Source organism: Engystomops pustulosus, unplaced genomic scaffold, assembly GCF_040894005.1.
Source record: "Engystomops pustulosus unplaced genomic scaffold, aEngPut4.maternal MAT_SCAFFOLD_525, whole genome shotgun sequence".
Classification (NCBI taxonomy): Eukaryota; Metazoa; Chordata; class Amphibia; order Anura; family Leptodactylidae; genus Engystomops; species Engystomops pustulosus.
This window is the reverse complement of record NW_027285404.1, coordinates 6579-13156: the sequence shown is the minus strand read 5'-3', so window position 1 is coordinate 13156 and position 6578 is coordinate 6579.

Here is a 6578-nt window from a genome sequence, read left to right as displayed (position 1 = left end):
ACACAAGAGCTTACAGTCTATGAGGATGAGGGGTGACACAAGAGCTTACAGTCTATGAGGATGAGGGGGGACACAAGAGCTTACAGTCTATGAGGATGAGGGAGGACACAAGAGCTTACAGTCTATGAGGATGAGGGGGTGACACAAGAGCTTACAGTCTATGAGGATGAGGGGGGGACACAAGAGCTTACAGTCTATGAGGATGAGGGGGGGACACAAGAGCTTACAGTCTATGAGGATGAGGGAGTGACACAAGAGCTTACAGTCTATGAGGATGAGGGGGTGACACAAGAGCTTACAGTCTATGAGGATGAGGGGGGGACACAAGAGCTTACAGTCTATGAGGATGAGGGGAGGACACAAGAGCTTACAGTCTATGAGGATGAGGGGAGGACACAAGAGCTTACAGTCTATGAGGATGAGGGGGGACACAAGAGCTTACAGTCTATGAGGATGAGGGGGACACAAGAGCTTACAGTCTATGAGGATGAGGGGGGACACAAGAGCTTACAGTCTATGAGGATGAGGGGGACACAAGAGCTTACAGTCTATGAGGATGAGGAGGACACAAGAGCTTACAGTCTATGAGGATGAGTGGGGTGACACAAGAGCTTACAGTCTATGAGGATGAGGGGGTGACACAAGAGCTTACAGTCTATGAGGATGAGTGGGGAACACAAGAGCTTACAGTCTATGAGGATGAGGGGGGGACACAAGAGCTTACAGTCTATGAGGATGAGGGGGGGACACAAGAGCTTACAGTCTATGAGGATGAGGGGTGACACAAGAGCTTACAGTCTATGAGGATGAGGGAGGACACAAGAGCTTACAGTCTATGAGGATGAGGGGGAGGACACAAGAGCTTACAGTCTATGAGGATGAGGGGGAGGACACAAGAGCTTACAGTCTATGAGGATGAGGGAGTGACACAAGAGCTTACAGTCTATGAGGATGAGGGGGTGACACAAGAGCTTACAGTCTATGAGGATGAGGGGGACACAAGAGCTTACAGTCTATGAGGATGAGGGGGTGACACAAGCGCTTACAGTCTATGAGGATGAGGAGGACACAAGAGCTTACAGTCTATGAGGATGAGGGGGGACACAAGAGCTTGCAGACTATGAGGATGAGGGGAGGACACAAGAGCTTACAGTCTATGAGGATGAGGGGGTGACACAAGAGCTTACAGTCTATGAGGATGAGTGGGGAACACAAGAGCTTACAGTCTATGAGGATGAGGGGTGACACAAGAGCTTACAGTCTATGAGGATGAGGGGGAGGACACAAGAGCTTACAGTCTATGAGGATGAGGGGGTGACACAAGAGCTTACAGTCAATGAGGATGAGTGGGGAACACAAGAGCTTACAGTCTATGAGGATGAGGGGTGACACAAGAGCTTACAGTCTATGAGGATGAGAGGGAGGACACAAGAGCTTACAGTCTATGAGGATGAGGGAGTGACACAAGAGCTTACAGTCTATGAGGATGAGGGAGTGACACAAGAGCTTACAGTCTATGAGGATGAGGGGGTGACACAAGCGCTTACAGTCTATGAGGATGAGGAGGACACAAGAGCTTACAGTCTATGAGGATGAGGGGGGTGACACAAGAGCTTACAGTCTATGAGGATGAGGGGGTGACACAAGAGCTTACAGTCTATGAGGATGAGTGGGGAACACAAGAGCTTACAGTCTATGAGGATGAGGGGGGGACACAAGAGCTTACAGTCTATGAGGATGAGGGGGAGGACACAAGAGCTTACAGTCTATGAGGATGAGGAGTGAAACAAGAGCTTACAGTCTATGAGGATGAGGGGGGACACAAGAGCTTACAGTCTATGAGGATGAGGGAGGACACAAGAGCTTACAGTCTATGAGGATGAGGGGGACACAAGAGCTTACAGTCTATGAGGATGAGGAGGACAGAAGAGCTTACAGTCTATGAGGATGAGGGGGAGGACACAAGAGCTTACAGTCTATGAGGATGAGGAGAGGACACAAGAGCTTACAGTCTATGAGGATGAGGGGGACACAAGAGCTTACAGTCTATGAGGATGAGGGGAGGACACAAGAGCTTACAGTCTATGAGGATGAGGGGTGACACAAGAGCTTACAGTCTATGAGGATGAGGGGGGACACAAGAGCTTACAGTCTATGAGGATGAGGGGTGACACAAGAGCTTACAGTCTATGAGGATGAGGGAGGACACAAGAGCTTACAGTCTATGAGGATGAGGGGGTGACACAAGAGCTTACAGTCTATGAGGATGAGGGGGTGACACAAGAGCTTACAGTCTATGAGGATGAGGGGGTGACACAAGAGCTTACAGTCTATGAGGATGAGGGGAGGACACAAGAGCTTACAGTCTATGAGGACGAGGGGTGACACAAGAGCTTACAGTCTATGAGGATTAGGGGACACAAGAGCTTACAGTCTATGAGGATGAGGGGGACACACAAGAGCTTACAGTCTATGAGGATGAGGGGTGACACAAGAGCTTACAGTCTATGAGGATTAGGGGACACAAGAGCTTACAGTCTATGAGGATGAGGGGGGACACAAGAGCTTACAGTCTATGAGGATGAGGGGAGGACACAAGAGCTTATAGTCTATGAGGATGGGGGGGGCACAAGAGCTTACAGTCTATGAGGATGAGGGGGACACAAGAGCTTACAGTCTATGAGGATGAGGGGGAGACACAAGAGCTTACAGTCTATGAGGATGAGGAGGTGACACAAGAGCTTACAGTCTATGAGGATGAGGAGGTGACACAAGAGCTTACAGTCTATGAGGATGAGGGGGTGACACAAGAGCTTACAGTCTATGAGGATGAGGGGGTGACACAAGAGCTTACAGTCTATGAGGATGAGGGAGTGACACAAGAGCTTACAGTCTATGAGGATGAGGGGGTGACACAAGAGCGTACAGTCTATGAGGATGAGGGAGACACAAGAGCTTACAGTCTATGAGGATGAGGGAGACACAAGAGCTTACAGTCTATGAGGATGAGGGGGGACACAAGAGCTTACAGTCTATGAGGATGAGGGGTGACACAAGAGCTTACAGTCTATGAGGATGAGGAGGTGACACAAGAGCTTACAGTCTATGAGGATGAGGGGGGACACAAGAGCTTACAGTCTATGAGGATGAGGGGGGACACAAGAGCTTACAGTCTATGAGGATGAGGGGTGACACAAGAGCTTACAGTCTATGAGGATGAGGGGGGACACAAGAGCTTACAGTCTATGAGGATGAGGGGAGGACACAAGAGCTTACAGTCTATGAGGATGAGGGAGGACACAAGAGCTTACAGTCTATGAGGATGAGGGGAGGACACAAGAGCTTACAGTCTATGAGGATGAGGGGGGACACAAGAGCTTACAGTCTATGAGGATGAGGAGGTGACACAAGAGCTTACAGTCTATGAGGATGAGGGGGTGACACAAGAGCTTACAGTCTATGAGGATGAGGAGGTGACACAAGAGCTTACAGTCTATGAGGATGAGGGGGTGACACAAGAGCTTACAGTCTATGAGGATGAGGAGGTGACACAAGAGCTTACAGTCTATGAGGATGAGGGAGGACACAAGAGCTTACAGTCTATGAGGATGAGGGGGTGACACAAGAGCTTACAGTCTATGAGGATGAGGAGGTGACACAAGAGCTTACAGTCTATGAGGATGAGGGGGAGGACACAAGAGCTTACAGTCTATGAGGATGAGGGGGTGACACAAGAGCTTACAGTCTATGAGGATGAGGAGGTGACACAAGAGCTTACAGTCTATGAGGATGAGGGGGTGACACAAGAGCTTACAGTCTATGAGGATGAGGAGGTGACACAAGAGCTTACAGTCTATGAGGATGAGGGGTGACACAAGAGCTTACAGTCTATGAGGATGAGGGGAGGACACAAGAGCTTACAGTCTATGAGGATGAGGGGGAGGACACAAGAGCTTACAGTCTATGAGGATGAGGGGAGGACACAAGAGCTTACAGTCTATGAGGATGAGGGGGTGACACAAGAGCTTACAGTCTATGAGGATGAGGGAAGACACAAGAGCTTACAGTCTATGAGGATGAGGGGGTGACACAAGAGCTTACAGTCTATGAGGATGAGGGGGGACACAAGAGCTTACAGTCTATGAGGATGAGGGGTGACACAAGAGCTTACAGTCTATGAGGATGAGGGGTGACACAAGAGCTTACAGTCTATGAGGATGAGGGGGGACACAAGAGCTTACAGTCTATGAGGATGAGGGAGGACACAAGAGCTTACAGTCTATGAGGATGAGGGGGTGACACAAGAGCTTACAGTCTATGAGGATGAGGGGGGGACACAAGAGCTTACAGTCTATGAGGATGAGGGGGGGACACAAGAGCTTACAGTCTATGAGGATGAGGGAGTGACACAAGAGCTTACAGTCTATGAGGATGAGGGGGTGACACAAGAGCTTACAGTCTATGAGGATGAGGGGGGGACACAAGAGCTTACAGTCTATGAGGATGAGGGGAGGACACAAGAGCTTACAGTCTATGAGGATGAGGGGAGGACACAAGAGCTTACAGTCTATGAGGATGAGGGGGGACACAAGAGCTTACAGTCTATGAGGATGAGGGGGACACAAGAGCTTACAGTCTATGAGGATGAGGGGGGACACAAGAGCTTACAGTCTATGAGGATGAGGGGGACATAAGAGCTTACAGTCTATGAGGATGAGGAGGACACAAGAGCTTACAGTCTATGAGGATGAGTGGGGTGACACAAGAGCTTACAGTCTATGAGGATGAGGGGGTGACACAAGAGCTTACAGTCTATGAGGATGAGTGGGGAACACAAGAGCTTACAGTCTATGAGGATGAGGGGGGGACACAAGAGCTTACAGTCTATGAGGATGAGGGGGGGACACAAGAGCTTACAGTCTATGAGGATGAGGGGTGACACAAGAGCTTACAGTCTATGAGGATGAGGGAGGACACAAGAGCTTACAGTCTATGAGGATGAGGGGGAGGACACAAGAGCTTACAGTCTATGAGGATGAGGGGGAGGACACAAGAGCTTACAGTCTATGAGGATGAGGGAGTGACACAAGAGCTTACAGTCTATGAGGATGAGGGGGTGACACAAGAGCTTACAGTCTATGAGGATGAGGGGGACACAAGAGCTTACAGTCTATGAGGATGAGGGGGTGACACAAGCGCTTACAGTCTATGAGGATGAGGAGGACACAAGAGCTTACAGTCTATGAGGATGAGGGGGGACACAAGAGCTTGCAGACTATGAGGATGAGGGGAGGACACAAGAGCTTACAGTCTATGAGGATGAGGGGGTGACACAAGAGCTTACAGTCTATGAGGATGAGTGGGGAACACAAGAGCTTACAGTCTATGAGGATGAGGGGTGACACAAGAGCTTACAGTCTATGAGGATGAGGGGGAGGACACAAGAGCTTACAGTCTATGAGGATGAGGGGGTGACACAAGAGCTTACAGTCAATGAGGATGAGTGGGGAACACAAGAGCTTACAGTCTATGAGGATGAGGGGTGACACAAGAGCTTACAGTCTATGAGGATGAGAGGGAGGACACAAGAGCTTACAGTCTATGAGGATGAGGGAGTGACACAAGAGCTTACAGTCTATGAGGATGAGGGAGTGACACAAGAGCTTACAGTCTATGAGGATGAGGGGGTGACACAAGCGCTTACAGTCTATGAGGATGAGGAGGACACAAGAGCTTACAGTCTATGAGGATGAGGGGGGTGACACAAGAGCTTACAGTCTATGAGGATGAGGGGGTGACACAAGAGCTTACAGTCTATGAGGATGAGTGGGGAACACAAGAGCTTACAGTCTATGAGGATGAGGGGGGGACACAAGAGCTTACAGTCTATGAGGATGAGGGGGAGGACACAAGAGCTTACAGTCTATGAGGATGAGGGAGTGACACAAGAGCTTACAGTCTATGAGGATGAGGGGGGACACAAGAGCTTACAGTCTATGAGGATGAGGGAGGACACAAGAGCTTACAGTCTATGAGGATGAGGGGGACACAAGAGCTTACAGTCTATGAGGATGAGGAGGACAGAAGAGCTTACAGTCTATGAGGATGAGGGGGAGGACACAAGAGCTTACAGTCTATGAGGATGAGGAGAGGACACAAGAGCTTACAGTCTATGAGGATGAGGGGGACACAAGAGCTTACAGTCTATGAGGATGAGGGGAGGACACAAGAGCTTACAGTCTATGAGGATGAGGGGTGACACAAGAGCTTACAGTCTATGAGGATGAGGGGGGACACAAGAGCTTACAGTCTATGAGGATGAGGGGTGACACAAGAGCTTACAGTCTATGAGGATGAGGGAGGACACAAGAGCTTACAGTCTATGAGGATGAGGGGGTGACACAAGAGCTTACAGTCTATGAGGATGAGGGGGTGACACAAGAGCTTACAGTCTATGAGGATGAGGGGGTGACACAAGAGCTTACAGTCTATGAGGATGAGGGGAGGACACAAGAGCTTACAGTCTATGAGGACGAGGGGTGACACAAGAGCTTACAGTCTATGAGGATTAGGGGACA